General features: G+C 43.3%; 1 long non-coding RNA gene across 1 annotated transcript in view; it reads right to left on the bottom strand.

Moving 5' to 3' along the window:
* LOC116076138 overlaps positions 1-16,207 on the bottom strand; it is a 37,863-nt gene extending 21,656 nt beyond the window's left edge. The window contains exon 1 of the long non-coding RNA XR_004112836.1: positions 16,151-16,207. This is a non-coding gene — a long non-coding RNA (uncharacterized LOC116076138). The remainder of the gene's footprint in view (positions 1-16,150) is intronic.
* Between the last annotated feature and the right edge of the window lie 1,403 nt (positions 16,208-17,610).

The raw sequence follows: 17,610 nt of genomic DNA, 5'->3' as shown, positions 1-17,610 counted from the left end.
TCTCTCTCTCTCTCTCTCTCTCTCTCTCTCTCTCTCTCTCTCTCTCTCTCTCTCCCTCTCTCTCTGTGGTGCTGAGGTAGAAAAAAAGAGAAGGCAGCTGATTTATGGACAGTGACATTCCATTGAACCTGAAAGGGATCACGACTCTTCTGATCATAAGTGGTCCTAGTCCGTGCCCTTTCTCCTGATCTCATCCGGATTATTCAGATCCACAAGAGCCCACAGGCCACCCTGGGAACCTTGAGCCAGTCAGAGCTCCTGGAGTCTGAAGTAGGCCAGAGAGCAGACGAGAAGAGCTCTTCTGTTCCCCAGCTGTTCCCCCTGTAATTTAGAAGTCCAGACAGTCCCAGCAGAAAACAAGAAAGAAAACACAGGGGCATAAATCAAAATGAACTTGGTGTGGGGTCTCTCGTGGGGAAGCAGCTAGTCCAAACTCGTCGACTTAGGTTCCCTCTCCCACACATGGGAAGGATGTCTCCCTTCCCCTTAGGGACCATTCCTTGGTCTCCCCACTCCAAAATCCATAAAGGAAACATCAGGAAATGCTCAAGAAAAGCAGGGGTGAAAACCAGCCCTCTGTCCTTAACAGGGGTGATGTCCCTGGGTTGCCTTCTATTTTTTCATCAGAAATTTCTCTTCCACAGACAGGGGGAAAAAAGGCATGTTTAAAGATTCCTTATACAACCTCTGCAGGATCAGGCTAGGACTGTTGATGTAAATAGCTTAGGGATTCCAGAAATCGAGGCAGGTTCAAAGTGCCAAAGATGAGGCCACCTCCCGACCCCTGAACCCTGCTCCTCCCATATTGATGTAGAGACATCTTAATCACCCCGTAGCCCAAGAGCTTGGAAAGTGTTAGGAAAAATCTCCCTGCATAACTATGTCCCGTGACGAAGAACTAAATAAAACACTTGGCAAGGACATTTCTAAAGATCTTTCCGCTGAGAATTTTTTTTTTTCAGCAACCATCAGAGGTTGAACCAGGATGCCTATAAAAAGCCTTCTGCATTCCCTTACATTCTCTTCATGAATCCTCAGGAAGAATGGAATAAGACAAGGGCCAGAGAGCTGGAGCCAGATACTGAAGATGCCAGGCTGCCTAGAGGCACTGGCGACTGCACATCAAGAGCCTGTCTCCTGCCTCTCTGGCTGGCATGGCCTTTGCCTAAACTCCTTAAGGGAACTGGTCATGCTCCTGGCTTGCTTCACCTGTGTGTCTACTATTTCTTAAATAAAGCAAGGGTTATTTCACATGCTTAGGTTTCTAGCCACTCACAAGCATGGATCTATGAATCAGTTATGGCAGGAAAGACTAAGTGGGGGATTTGCCTTAACACCTGAGCTGCTGCCATCCCTGTCTCTGGGACTTGCCTGCCATGTAAAAGCTAATGTAATAAGCATCAAGAGCCTCTAGCTAACCCTAGAAAGCAGGGATCTCCCTGAGCTTATACCAACCATAAAAGTTGAGAGAGAGGCCAGGGGCCCTCACTAACTCTGCACCGGTCACATGCGCAGGAATCAGAAGACATGAAGACTTCTCTACATCATCCTCTCCTACATCTTCTCCTCCCTCACCAGGTATTCCCATTTCCAAACTTCCAGAATCTGGAAACTGTATTCCACCTTGTGGTGGTTTGAATATCCTTGGCCCATGGGAAGTGGCCCTATTAGGGAGATGTGATCTTATTGGAGGAGGTGTGGCCATATAGGAGGAAGTGTGGCCTTGTTAGAGGAAGTATAGTGGAGAGCGGTAGAGCTGGAGAGGCATTCGCCATGGCAAGATGGCACCTACTTCCGCTGTCAACTCCTGGTAAACAACTGTTTGCGCATGTGCGTAGAGTGAAAGACGCCTAGTCACAGCCCATCCCGGGGCGTCACGTGGGGTGATGAGCAAACAGCCAATCATGGGCGGACACGCTGCGCTGTGGGCGGACACGCCGCACTGTGGTGTATATAAGCAGTGCCGATTATTGGCTCGGCCCCTTTTTCCCTCTGGATGAAGGCAATAAAACGGTTGCTGCAGAAAGATCCTAGTGTCCGCGTGTCTTCTTGTTGGTGAGACGACTGCGCGGGCCACAAAGTATGTCACTGTGGGGGTGGGCTTTAGGGCTCCTATGCTCAAGCTCTGCCCAGCACAAAATCAGAGCCTCCTCCTGGCTGCCTGTGGAAGACAGTCTCCTCCTAGCAGCCTTAAGATCAAGATGTAAAACTCTTGGCTCTCTAGCACCAAGTTTGCCTGTGATGCCATGCTTCTTGCCATGATGATAATGGACTGAATCTCTGAAACTGTAAGCCAGTCCTAATTAAATGTTAGCCTTTATAAGAGTTGCTTTGGTCATAGTGCCTCTTCAAAATAATGAAACCCTAAATAAGTCACATCTCCAACTAAATACTGACAAGATGCTTTTTCCAAGCAGGATGTTGGATACCTGTTGGTTCATGGCTGCCTTCCACAAACTATAAGGACTGAAGGGTCATACTTCCCCTGGGGTAGGAACACAAGGACCTCTTGACACTACCTCTGTTCTTTGAATGGCCAGAGGACCTGGGACCACCCAAGGCTCCCCCAGCAGCTCACCAGAGTTTCACAGATCTTCATAATTCCTTTCCATCTTACCTAAGGGAACCAGGACTCCATAGCTATAGAAGACTGAGGAAATGGGATGCAAGGTCATAGAGAGGAGGGAGTGCAAGAGAAGAGGGGTAGGAAGACTATTCAGGAGCACTGAAGGGCAGAAAGGACCTGAAAGTGAACAACAGCTCTTTGAAGGGGATTATGGAGTGTGATGGTTTATATATGCTTGGCCCAGGGAGTGGCACCATTAGAAAATGTGACCCTGCTGGAGTAGGTGTGGCCTTGTTGGAGTAGGTGTGTCACTATGAGTGTGGGCTTTAAAACCCTCATCCTAGCTGCCTGGAAGCCAATATTCTCTTAGCAGTCTTCAGATGAAGATGTAGAACTCTCAGCTCCTCCTGCACCATGCCTGCCTGGACACTGCCATGCTTCCTACCTTGAGGATAATGGGCTGAACCTCTGAACCTGTAAGCCAGCCCCAATTAAATGTTGTCATTTATAAGACTTTCTTTGGTCATGATATCTGCTCACAGCAGTAAAACCCTCACTAAGGCAGGAAGGAGCACACAGACAGAAGTAACTGATTGAGACTGCTGATTATTCCCTGGCTACTGGCTTTAAAGGTGAAGAAGAGATTGTATGCATACTATATTATCCTCTTTATGAAACTCGGGCTAAAAAGCTCAACTTGGTTCTTGAATCAATATACTTCATTTCTATAACACATATGCAGTCTTGTACAGATAAGAAGTCATACACTATTATGGACTAGAATTGACGCCAGAGTCCCCTCTGCTCTATAACACTTATGAGCAAAATGGAGCAGCCAGGAAGGTGAATTAAGTGATACAGGAATCAGTGACATCCATTTGCTCTGAGCACTGGGCTGGTTGCTTTGTATTCAAGGCTTTTGAACCCAAACCTTTACAAACAGCTGTCCACCTAACATCCCCACTTAGGTGTACAATGATATCTCATTCATCCCAAACTGAGCTCCCCAAGTCCCATCCCAGCCACAGTCTTCCTCATTCTGGTCAATGAATGGCAACTCCAGTCTTCTAGTCTCTCAAGTAACACCATAGAGTCTTCTTATTTGATTCTTTTTTTTTTTTAAGATTTATTTTTATTTATTTTATGTGTATGAGTACACTGTAGCTGTACAGATGGCCGTGAGCTATCATGTGTGTGGCTGCTGGGAATTGAACTCAGGACCCCTGCCGGCCCCGCTCACTCTGGCATAATCCACTGTAGCTGTCTTCAGACGCACCAGAAGAGGGCGTCAGCTCTCATTACGGGTGGTTGTGAGCCACCATGTGGTTGCTGGGATTTGAACTCAGGACCTTTAGAAGAGCAGTCAGTGCTCTTACCCGCTGAGCCATCTCCCCAGCCCCCTTATTTGACTCTTTAATCTCATCCTGAACCAATCTAACAAGACACTATCTTGGTTCTACCTAGAGAATGGAATCCAGAATGGCAGTGCTTCTCACCTCTGTAGAGCCACCATCCTGGTCTAGACCACATGCAAGTCTCACTGGGAATGTATAGATAGGGAACTCTGTTCTTACCACAGTATCTAATGGATCTTTTGAGCATGTCAAATTAATGTCATCTCGTGGCTCAAAATCACCAACGGTCTCCCATTTTATACAGACTAAGATCTCAAGCTTGCTAACACTGTGAGCACTTTAACACTTGGAACCCAACTGGATCCCCTTCTTTACCAGATACTATCTGAAAATACCCCGCCTCATGCTGCCATAGTCAACCGGCCTTCTGGTGTTCTCTCAAGCACACCCTCATTTCAAGTGCTTCTTTGAAGTTAGAACTTTGATCATAGCTGTGTCCCCACCTTGCCTAGAATGGTAGTCAACATACAATGAATGTATGGAGTATATTTCTATGCCTAATCTTTTTCATTTCAAAAAGTCAATGAGTTGATTTTTATACCAGGTCTACTTTTTATCCAGAGGCCACATTTTAGCCTTTGAATGGTTTACCTGACATTATGAGCTGCTTACCTGGTCTGTCAGATCATGCCTTCCAAAGGCAATCTCTGATTTGGGGGAATTAAAAAGAAAGATACAAAGAACCCAGTGAGCTCATGTGAGGCATTTCATGAGTCACAGAAAATTCCATTCTATCCACACAGCTTGGACTCCTTGAAAAAGCCTTGGATTCTCACTGTTAGCAGAAGGGTGTGTGTGTGTGTGCACTGAGAGAGCTGTGCCTATAAGCAGTGTATGTATACACACTGGAAGAACTAATGTTCCAAATCCCAAACAACCAAAAATCAATCTTAACTATGTGAGACATCATGGAAAACCTGGAATTCAGAAGGAAAAAAAAAGAGTATGGTTCCTGAATTTGAATGAGAGAAGAATCTAAAAATACCTCAGCATATTCAAAGTTGGCTTGCTTAACTTGTTACTTTACATTAAAATAATAAATGCATAAGTTGAGGGATAGAGGTGAGGGGAGCTGTAATACTGCCTGCTATCAATATCCTGTCTTTCTTCCTAGGAACACATAGCTCCGTCCGTCTCTCTTCTGATTTTTGAAAATGATTGTTACTGAATTTACCTGCTCACATGTGAACTTCCCCACTTGTAATTTTTAAGCCAGTCCTCTTTCACACCAGCAGATGACTTTTTTTTCTGGGAATTGAGAGGGAAGATGACAACAAACTATATATGCCAGATCCTCAATAGATCACATTCTTTCTGATTCCCAAACAAAAAGCCCATCTATTCCTACTTTGTGTAGTAGGAGACCAAGGCTGACGGGCATTAGATGACTCGCTCAAAGCCACCTGGGTATTTAAGACTTTAACTCATTACTGATCCACCCCAAAATGTGTTACCTTTCACCTACAGCAATAATGGAAGAGCAAGCTGTTCATGGACATTAAGTGTGAATTAGCTTCATTAGTTAATCCCTGGTCAATGAAATATGCAATGCACAGCTTGTCTACATTTCTGTCTGTTTCCTCTCATCAGGGAAATAGTACTCCAAAAGAGAGTGCGGCTAACACGAGGTGAAGTTTGATTATGAACCAAAATGACCACTTTGGGTCAAAGTCAGATATCATCAGATGCACAAAAAAAGCCCTTTCTAGCATCCTTTGTACACAACCAACAAAGCTGTAAAAAAGAAAAAATTACCTTTTAGCTTTTAATACAGAAATGGGTATGTTGCCTAGCATGCCTTGAGTTTAATCACCATTACCACATAAATGAGGGGTGGTGGCTCCTGCCTGTAATCCTAGCACTCAAGATGTAGAAGCAAAAGGACTAGGTGTTCATGTCAGCCTTTGCTACCCAGTGAGCTCAAAGCGGTCTGAGTTACTTGAGACTCAGTCTCAAAGGAAAAACAAAATGCTTTGAACTTTCCCCAGTCTTAAACATCTCTGTTAAAAGTTATCGAACTCATGATTTCTGATTGATGCATCCAGATGGTACCAATTGCTAGTAATAGAAAACTCAAAGTAGCTTAAAAATGAGACTTACTATCTTATAAAGCAAGACGTGTAGAAACAGGGGAATCAGAGCCAGTGAATTGAGTATCTCTGTGATGTGACCAGGACACACAGTTCTCACAGCTTGCCTCTCCACCATCTCCCGTTCAATGGCTTGCCTTTTTAACGTAGGCCTTTATAGAGATCCCATGATAGCTGCCCCAGACAGAGCTCACATACAAACAATATCCATTATAGATGGAAAAGAAAGCTTGCCTTAGGAATTCTACTAAGATAAGACATCTATTCTCCCAGGCCCAGCACACAGTGACCACTTGGGAACTCATACATGATACAGAAAGCCAAATAAACAAATGAAACAACAACAACAAAACAAACAAACAAAAAAACAGTAAAAACAAAACAAAAACTCCAACTACATAGCACATTTACACATTTGAAGCCACTGTTTGCCTCTATCAGGAGGTCATCGTCCAAAGCAAATTCCACAGTAAAGCCTGCAGTTGAGGAGCAGGGATGCATGTTAAGGGTACAGATTATATGTTCATGCAGGGAGTCTGGAACTGGACTTGAGAACGCTGGCTTCTGCCTGTGGTTGTATTAGATAGAAACCTATGAGTATGTCATCCTTAGGAACAAAATAACGAATATTGGCAATCTTTCATGATTTAATGTATTATCCCATAGTGTGTGTGCGTGTGTGTATGTGTGTGTATGTAAGTGTGTGCGCATGCCCATGTGTCTGCACATTCAAATGATGTGTACAGGTGGAGACTAGATGACATTGGATGGTTTCCTTTATCTCTCTCTTCATCTTATTTTTCATGACAGGGTTACTCATTGAACCTGGAGTTCACAGGTTGACAAGTCTGGGTAGCCAGTGAGCTCTAAGGACGCTCCTGTATAAAGGGATGCTGGCCAACTTGAGCATGGTGGGAATGTCTCTGGCAGGCCTTGGCTTTCTCCCCATTTCCCTTTGCCTTGATAAACACTGTGATATTACATTCCTAAAGCCAGCCACCAAGGTTTATTTTCCTATTTGGCCACCTTCTCCTCCTCCTCCTCCTCCTGAGGCTGACTACCAAGGTCCAGCAGTCAAAAGCTTTGGCTCACCTAAATAACATGTCCAATTAAAATTAAACATCCTAACACAGTGTTTCCCATTTTACCTTTACAAGTCATCATTTTTCCTGTGAGCTGCATGTCTCCTCTCTATCCAGAGGCAGTCCTTTGTCCTCTGGGGTGAACACCCCCTTCCTCCTCTCCCTTGTTTCTCCTTTGTCCTCTTTGTCCATCTGGGTCTAGGTCGAATGTATCTCCTTTGAGCTAAGAACTTGGTCTTGGGGATCTTGAGCTGATACTGTCTCTTACCCTGTCTAACCCCACTCCAGTATCTAAACACTGGAATTGCAGATACACCTAGCTGTTATATGAGTTAAAGTGGATCCAAACTCAAGTCCTCATACTTTGTTCAACATAAACTTTACCCACAGAGCCATCTCCCAGCCCAGTAGGGGTAGAGTTGTATTAGGCCTTTTGTTGGCTGACTATTGGACCCCACTGGAGAGCAAAACAAAAAGCTTATATCAAAAGAAAACGAACCAACCAGAATTGATAAGCACACAGGAAGTAAGAACCCTGGAGTTGTCTGTCTCTGAAGTGGTAGTTGGTTTCCCTTTGGGCAGAGTCATGCATGTTCCAATCGAATCAGACACTTATCAGGGCCTAAAGACTGAGCAGAAGAAAGCCATCAAAGCTGAGTCCTGGCACTATTTTTCCCTAGAGAGTTAAAGGTGCTGTGGTCCCATAAACTAGGTCTTAACTTACAATATAGCTTTAATTGCATGTAAGAGTTTGATATCATTGTACCTGCTGAGTAGCTGGCTTTCCAACAGAAGAATCTCATTAGTAGAATATCCTAATCAGAATTTCCTCCCTGTATTATTTTCTTCCTTTACCACATATAAATATGAACTTTATTTCTCTCCCACCTTTATTCATACCCATCTCCATGAAAAAGTACATGTCTGGGGGCTGGAGAAATGGCTCAGTCTCAAGAGCACTGGCTGCTCTTCCAGAGGTCCTGAGTTCAATTCCCAGCAACCACGTGGTGGCTCAATAATCTGAAATGGGATCTAATGCCCTCTTCTGGTGTGTCTGAAGAGAGTAACAGTGCACATAAGATAAATAAATAAATCTTTTTTAAAAAAAAGAAAGAAAGAACCAAGTACACATGTGGTATACAAATACAACATACATACAAGAAAGAAAAGAAGAGAGAAAGAGAGAAAGAGAGAAAGAGAAAAGAAAAGAAAAAAATTAATGCCATCTAGTTAGCATCTAGTTAGCCTGTCTACATTCCCAGCAGGCTACTCTGTTTTCCTGTCTAGCCCTGAACCCACTGTGTATGTGCCATGCTGAACTTAGCATGTTATAACAAAGATTGTAAATGTGCATTTATTTCTTCCCTTTGGCTGTAAACTGCTTGAGTTCCTGGACTGCATTTAACTAATCTTCATCCGTTCAATGTCCAGCATCAAGTTTGGAATTAAGAGATAGTTAATGAAAAAAAATGTGCACTAGTTAGCAGGTCCAACAGACTCTTACTCACGCATCGTGCAAATCAGCTGTTTGTAGGTGTGTGGAGCATCTCCCAATAACTTGAGCCCAGTCTTCTGCCATCTTGTAACATTTCTAACTCCAACCTGTGTCCACACAAAGCAGACAGGAGATGATGCTGTACTAGGGAAATATCCTTTTCTTGCATAGGGGTCATGACACGGTTGTTAACTGAACAATCTGACCAAGGAACAAGGAAGGTCTCCGGCTTGAACAGCCAAAATATGACAGCCATTGAGCCACGGTGGTTATTCAGAGGTGTGCAAATGACAGACAACCCGAATCACTTCAGTAAGAATTAGTCAAAAGTGGTCATGCATACCTCTAATCTCAGTGTGAAAATAGGGGGATTGCTATGAGTTCAAAGCTTGCTCGGGCTTCATAACAAGATCTTGACTCAAGAAAAAAAAATCAAGGAAGAATGAATGAATTTCTTAATGAATGCTTTTTCTCTCTCTCTCTGATATTTATTTTGTTCTCTCTCTCTGTGTGTGTGTGTGTGTGTGTGTGTGTGTGTGCGTGTGTGTATTTGTGTGTGTCCATGTGTCCTCAGAGGCCAGAGAAAGGAACTAATTCCCCGGAAGCTGATAGACAGGTGGTTATAAGACACTGACATGGGTGCAGGGACTTGAACTAAGGTCCTCTGAGTAGCAGCAAGCTCTCTTAACCGTTAAGCCATCTGGGCCCCACCAAAGACCTCTTGATGGGAAAAGCAGAAATAAAGAGGAACTTGGTTCAGTGGAAGCTTGGGTTTTTATTTTGCCTCTCTACCTTGGCATCATAATCTAATTAAAACGAGGCTAACACATTAATAAAAATGAGGAAAATAATAATGACGATGATGATAACAATAACAATAAATAAAGTTCAACTAACAGAGGGAGAGAGGCTCAGAGAGAGAAACTGAGCCCCATGACATCATCAGTTCTGAAGTAGACCTCACATTGTGTGAACAACAAATATTGTTTCAGAGTTGGCTGAGTCTGGTACTTATAACAACCAAGTACCTGACCACTAGTGCTCCAGTGTTATTGGAATGAATGGGATAACATGGGGGGAGGGAACCTAGATGAGCCTGAGTGGAAACTGTAAGAATTAGAAGAGGAAGAGGCAGGTTTGTATTCATGGTTTCTTTATCCTAGGTCACAACAAAGTCAGGAACAGAAGGTGATGTGTTGCATGGAAGAAAGCCTGTTGGCAAAGGATTGGTGATTTCCCTAAACTGGGTGATAGATACAAAGAGGGCTTTAGGCTTTGTTCTGTTCCTCTCCCTCTCCCTCCTCCTCTCCTCCTCTCCCTCTCCTCTGTCTCTGTCTCTGTCTCTATCTCTGTCTGTCTCTCTCATATTTTTATCTTATTTTTAATTGCCAAATTTAAAATGTCTGTCTTTGTGTTAACATATCATGGTACTGGCATTTGCAAAGTAACCAATACTATAGAGTCATGACAGTCAAGACAGCCATGGTGGTCTGCCTTCTCTTGGCATCCAGTTTTTTGAGATGCTTGAATTCAGTACCTTAGCCTGAGGTAAGCCAAATGCATATGACCTGTTTGTCAATGTACATAACCCTGTGTGACTTGGCTGCTGAAAGATAGAAGCTGGGACAGTGTGTCTGTCCTCACAGATTCACTATGGATGAGACTGTCTTGTTGGTGTGTGCCCTTCAGGTGTCCCCTCCTGACAAGAGTCACTCTGACATCTCTGGTTCCAGAGGGATTGTTTTGGTTTACAAAGTGACTCTGCACTAAACTGATCATTTGAGCAAACTGTACAAAGTCAGGAGCCATAGAATGATGAGTTTTACCAATAGGAACTGTGAGACAGCCAAATGGTGGCTCTGGGGAGGCTGCCAGACATCAGTGTCAGGGATGAGAGAGGAGCAATTGTAGGAGAGGGTAAGCTGCAGCTGCTGAGGCGCAGACAACCCAAGAGGTAGCAGGTCAAAGGGGAAGTCTGTCAGCTCAGTGCAAAAGGCAAAACAGAGTATTTCTGCACATGGGAAAGAAATGTGATTTCAAGTTGTGCTCTGGGTAGGGAGCCTACTGAGAAATAGGTGGTGCTTTCCCCTGGCCCGTGCTTTGAATAATTGACTAATGTGAGACCCATGCGCCAAGGGCTCTGCTGTGCTCAGCTCTGGGGCGAGGCTGCCTGCGCTCTCCCGTTTGCTTCTTCCATGCTGCTTGCCTATAGAATGAGGATGTCAACGGCCTTGCAGAAATGGACAACTACCCAATGCTTTCGTGCATGTAAGCAGCTTAGAATCTTCAAAGTCACAGAAATAGGAAGCAGAATAGAGGTTCCTGGGGCCGGGGAATCGGGGAGGAAGTGAGGGGAGGTTGCTAAATGAGCAGAAAAGTTTCTGCTTGGAACGTTGGCAAAGTTCTAGCAGTAAACAGTTGTGATGGCTGCGAAACGATACATGCTTAATACAGCGGATTATAAATTTTAAAATGGAAACAGTAGTAAGCATTGTCATATATATATTTGTGACACATATGTGTATATATATGTGTACATACACTACATACATGTACATGTATGTACACATATATACACATATATGTCCATATACACATATATACATATATGTACATGTATGTGCATGTACATACATATATGTCCATACAGATATATATGTACATATATGTGCAAGGCACACATATGCATGTACATATACATATATACATATATACATATACATGCATGTACATATACATATATACATATATATACATATATTTGTGTATACATGTATATGGATATATGTTATGTGTGTGTATATATATATATATATATATATATATACATTTCTTTAAAATAAGATTTTTTTTTACAAATCTAATGTTGAACACAGTGATTATCTACAATATAATCAATCCTGTGTGACTTCGGTGGAAGACATTAGAAAGCAGATGGTAACTGTTAGTCTTGGAATCCTCACTGAGGGTGGTGGACAGTGGAGGGATAGAGGTGTCAGGAGACTGATAATGTTCTCTCCCTTCACTAAGGGGCTGCTTGTCTGATTTGTGGACTTTTAGAAGATGAGTTGTCCCTTATACCTATGTTAGTCTTCACTAAAGAGTACCCTTCATCCTCCCAAGAAACTGTGTGCCGGTGATAGTACCATCCTGCTAAGAGAGATTACATTAGTGTCTTATGAGTTAAAGAGAGAACGCCCTTAGAACTAGGCCTGGAACAAACTATCTCAGACACTGGGTCAACAGGAATCTCCAGGAGCAAACAGAGATAGTTTGATCTTAAGCAGATTTTCGTGGTATGGATAGTTAAGTCATATTGACACAGGTGTTCTCTATTCTAAATCCACATCTCTACATCATGCCGATGGCAGACCTCATAGTGATTAAGATAAGAATGTCTACTTTCTGCAGCTGATATTAGGAGTTCTGAGATTACGGTTCTGACACACATCAAGGACTTAAATAGTCAGTGACCTAACAGTATTATCCCTCCCTGTTCATTTACTTTGAAAGGTAAGATGAAATCTCATGTCCCTCAACCTTTTAAAATTAGTTTTGGTGAATTATAGAGCAAAAGAACAAACTTCAGCCTAGGTAAATAGCTCAGTAGTAAAGCACTTGCCTCCTGTGGACGAGGCCCTGGTTCTAACGTCCAGTGGGGTGGGGGTTGAGGAGGGTGCAGGGAGTACCAGTAAACCTTGACTTCTGGCTTCCTGTGGTTCAGGAGCTGGTTGCTGCTGGAATCCGTTCTTATGGGGGTGGGGGGATTAAAAACACTACAAGTGCAGAGATCTCCATGCTTTGATCCTAACTGGCTGCTTATTTGCATTTCTTCAAGAACTCCTGAGTAGCTTCCCTAAGCTGCATATCTTAAGAAGACAAATCTCTCACAAACGCAGAGATTTGGAAAGATGGCATGTGGAAGGGAACACAAGACTTGGTAGAGACTGTTTATTCATTACATGTGCTGCTGGTTTAATTAGCAAAGATTTTTCATAAGAAGAAGCTAAATCTGTCCGGTGTCTGAACAAGCCCCATGGACGTGCTTGGACAGTGTCCGACCTGACTGTTATGTAATTACAAAAAGATTACTATCACCCCGAGAAATGGAAGGTGTTGTTGCTATGCTTTCCAAGGCTGTGACAGAGCTTCTGACACAAACAATGGCAGAGAGGGAAGATCAGTTTTGGCTCATGGATTCTGGGGTGTAAGTCCACTCTTGTGCCAAGGTACAGCAAAGCAAAGGGGCTCACAATGTGGTGGCCAGGAAGGAGAGATGGGATGGTGATGTGTGTGTGTGTGTGTGTGTGCGCGCGCGTGTGCGTCTGAGAGAGGGGGGGGGAGGGAGGGACGGACGGACGGACAGACAGACAGACAGACAGACAGACAGACAGAGAATGCCCATGCCTGCACTATTTGGCTTCTTCCCTTTTCATTCCGAGTCCTCAGCCTATTCATTGACAATTTCATACAAGTTAGACTGTGTTTTTAAAGATGTCATAGCACGTCAACTTGAAGACTGCTGTGGTCTTGGCAAACACACAGTAGATGCATGCACTTAGCCAGTGAGTGAAATGATGACTTCAGACAAACATTCATTATTTATTGCCTCAACTGACCTGAACATTTACATTATTATGCTACTTCCAACTTGCTGAGTTGTTAAAAGGCTTTCCTAAGCAGGTGGAGTTCCATCTCCGCACTTGTTTTGAAACACAAATATTTGTCCTTTTTGACGTCATTTTTGAGTGCATACACAGGTCATCTTACTTGAGTTGTAGTGAGCCTACCATTTTCTGGCTGTGTGTTCTTAGCTGTCTGTGGAAGAATTTTATCATGCTTTTAGTTCAAACTTGCATACTTTAATGACTTGATATTAAAGAAAGAGCATGGAAGACAAGAAGTTGGATGAAGGAGTGGCCTAGCCCTTACCTAAAGATCTTAGACTGAATCATATTATCTCTCTGAACCTCTTTCTGAAAAACAAAAATTTAGAAAATTTGGCTCATGGATTAATCTCAAGGAACTATGCTTAGAAGGACTTTGACGGGAGAGTCCAGAGTTGAGGTCCAAATTCCAATACCTGTTGGTTGCAGTTTTCACAGCAAATTACCTGTCACCATGCATCGGGAAAGTGAGTAGCAGGTGCTCACAAATGCTTGACTCCCAGGTTAATGGCGAGCACACAGCTAAGCAATGAAAAAGGCATTCTGTAAGCCACAAAGTGCTAAGTAGATCACCATTTTTAAAAAGTTTCATTTAGGGCTGGAGAGATGGCTCAGCGGTTAAGAGCACTGACTGCTCTTCCAGAGATCCTGAGTTCAATTCCCAGCAAACACATGGTGGCTCACAACCATGTGTTATGAGATCCGATGCCCTCTTCTGGTGTGTATGAAGACAGCAACAGTGTATTCATATACATTAAATAAATAAATAAATCTTTAAAAAGCCTCATTTAGTTTAATTGTATGCCATCCATTTATTTTCCTACTTCTTTCTACAAAATATTTGTGCTTCTGTGAGTAGAATCTATGGGTTGACACCAAACTATGAGAGAGTATTTGAGGCATTAAGATTATCTATTAGGGGTTTGCAACCCCATAAGAAGAACAACAATATCAACCAACCAGAACCCTCAGAGCTCCCAGGGACTAAGTCATCAACAAAGGCATACACATGGCTCCATCTGCATATGTAGCTAAGGATGGCCTTGTCATGCATCAATGGGAGGAGAGGTCCTTGGTCCTATGAAGGCTTTATAGATGCCCCAGTATAGGGGAATCGAGGGTGGGGAGGTGAGTATGGGGAGGTGGGTAGACGAACACCCTCATAGAAGCAGGACGGATGTGATAGGGGGTTTCCAGGAGGGAGGGAAACTGAGAAAGGGTGTAACATTTGAAATGTAAATAAAGAAAATATCCAATATAAAAAGAAACAATTTTCAGAACTAATAAAACCAAAAAGGCCATCTATTATAAATAACATCTTCCCTGAGTTAAAGAACTACCTATAGATTTTCAGTTTGTTCTTGAGTTGGTGTCTGAGTCATGATTCTTTGACTTAAGAAATATAAAGACTGCATCAGATCCCATTACAGATGGTTGTGATCATGGTTACAGCCACCATGTGGTTGCTGAGAATTGAACTCAGAACCTCTGGCAGAGCCGTCAGTGCTCTTAATTGCAGAGCCATCTCTCCAGCCCCCAATTCATGTATTTCTTTTTCTCTGTTCCCTGGGTACATATTTTCAAATGGTTCTAGTAGGAGGCAGGCTCCTTTCCCCAAGCAGTCCTCCTATGGCATGTGCATGTAACATGTTGCCTCCCACCACGGAACTCCTGGGACTAAATACTTCCTACCCAGGATTGGGGTGCTATGGAAGAGTAATTACTTTGCTCTACAAAATGCTTGTGACTTTCAAACACCAGGCCTGCAGCCAGTTTTTGCAAACATTCTGCACATTGAACTGCTGTGGGGCACCCCAAGAATATCTACTGACTTCCTAAGGATTTGTCCCCTCTGATTCTCACCCAGGGAAGACCTGGAAATACACAAGGTGTCAGTGAAGGGGAAGAGACCCAACATCTACTCTTGGCTTTTTGGAAGAAGAGGGTGAGTTGGGTAACCCTTTCTAGACAAGTTTTAGGAGTTACACATTCTTCATACTTTCTGAGCCGACTGTAGTCTGAGGGCCCAGGGCCATTTACAACATGGTTTTAATGACTGTCATTACTCCTGCGATTACTTCCACCTAATAAAAACTCCCACTGGCTTGATGTTATTGGCTTTCAGTTGCACAGTGCCTCCAGACTCCAGTGAGCCACAGAGCATCTGGTCTTTGCCAACAACATTATTCATCAAAGGAGGATAAAAAAAAAATCATAGCAACACCCAGCTTGTCACAGTGGATAATGGCTTTTGGGAAGTTGTAGCTTCAGCTCAGCCTAGGTCTTTTAAAGATGCTGACAGCCCTCCACCCCCTTATCCAATGTATTTCATAAAAGAGAAAATGGAACACATGCTGAATGGGATTTTCACAACATGAAACTCACAGAGTTAGGAATCCATAGTTAAAAATATATTACCTCCTCAAGAGCAAAACACAGTAAAAGTTAACATAATTGCTACTTCAGCTTCTTTCTTCCTTTCTTTCTCTCTCTTTCTTTCCTTCCTTCTCTGTCTCTCTGTCTCTCTGTCTGTCTCTGTCTCTCTCTCTGTCTCTCTGTCTCTGTCTCTGTCTCTGTCTCTGTCTCTCTCTCTCTCTCTCTCTCTCTCTCTCTCTCTCCTTTGAGAAAGTTGTAAAGACTGCATTTAAACCCTTCATTTATACTTTTTCAGGGACTCAGTGAAGGGGGCATGAATGACCTAGGGCTCCTTCTTCCCGCCCTGCCTCACCGATGCCCCGTGCACCACACCCACCCTGCCTCACCCCGTGCACCACACCCGCCCTGCCTCACCGATGCCCCATGTACCACAGAAGGGCTGTTTCATCTCTGTCTCACCCAGAATGGAAAGAGGCCCCCAGCTGTGAGATGGATTGTGCTCTTCAGCTCCACAGCTGGAACAGAAGTCATCATTTTGAGGAAACTTGTCAAGAACTTGGCCTCAGTGCTTGACAGCTTCCCCGTTCCCTCCTCAGCTTACTGATTCCATTTAACAATCTGCACCATTTGTGTGTAAGTGTGAATGTCAGTGTACAAGCTACCTATTGATGGTGACCTGAATCTATGAGTGCGAATTCCAGAAACTCACTTGTTTACATTTCTTTATAGCCTGAAGCAGATATCAATACCATGGAAAATAGTCTTTGGGAATGGGTATGTTTATCTATTCATTTAAATGTATTTATTTATTTTAAAGATCTTATTTTGTCTTAGGGTGTTGTTGTTTTTGTTGTGTGTTGGTTTGGTTTGGTTTGGTTGGTTGGCTTTTGGTTTTTAGAGATAGGATTTCTCTATGTATCCCTGGCTATCTTGGAACTCAATCTGTAAACCAGGCTAGCTTTGAACTCAGAGATCCACCTACCTCTTCTGCCTTCTAAGAGCTTAGATTAAAGGCATGTGCCACTACCTCACAAGGCCCTGAACTCACTGTGTGGTTCGGGCTAGCTTTAAACTCAAGATCCTCTTGCCTGTACCTTACAAGTTCTGGGATTATAAGCATGCTTCATCACCACACCTGGCTGGATATATGTCACCAATGAGCAAGCAAATTCAGTATGGAGCTGGCCACTTCTGAATGCAGAGTTGTAACTGCTGGGCACTTGCTTTTTGCACTTCAACCTAAATACACATTTCTGATTCAACAGAAATACTAGATGAAAAAGACCCCAAGCTGGTGGTAAGGAGGATCCATACTGACAGTTAATTTAGGTACCTATGCACTAAGGTATTATGGATTACAAGACATACCATGATTTAATCAAGAAAAACTCTCATTAAGCCATGACACCATGCATTCTCATTAGAAATTTTTATTTCTTTCTATGTTCAACGTAAGTGATACAAAGACTTATTGAAATAGCATAGAGCCACAGTGTGAGCATCTACATCCCAGATCACACATGTCCAGCAATGATGCCTCCCATAGGACTGCCTCCCACATGACAGTGGCTTGACACCAGCAACCTAGGATGTATCCTGACCTCATAGATGTTCATCTGTAAACAGCGGGCCTTGGTGAAATATGATGTCAGTTTGCTTCCTATGGGCCCCTCTAGAGCCTCTGCTAACCTGACATCTGCTGCAGCCCAAGTGACCAATTAGATCATGTCCTGGGAGCCTTCTCTTCCTTTCTCTTCTTTGGTGTTCCATTCCTGGGGCTCCACAATGATCCTCCCAGTCTGGACTGTGTGACAGCATCCATTGGACTAAAGGAGCAGTGGCCTCTAATGAAATCCTTTCCTTACCTTAGGGCTCCTTGTTTTCCAGACTCTCAATTTGCTCTGGCCACTTTTCTACTG

This window comes from Mastomys coucha, unplaced genomic scaffold, assembly GCF_008632895.1.
Source record: "Mastomys coucha isolate ucsf_1 unplaced genomic scaffold, UCSF_Mcou_1 pScaffold4, whole genome shotgun sequence".
Taxonomy (NCBI): Eukaryota; Metazoa; Chordata; class Mammalia; order Rodentia; family Muridae; genus Mastomys; species Mastomys coucha.
This window is presented reverse-complemented; position numbering and strand designations above follow the sequence as displayed.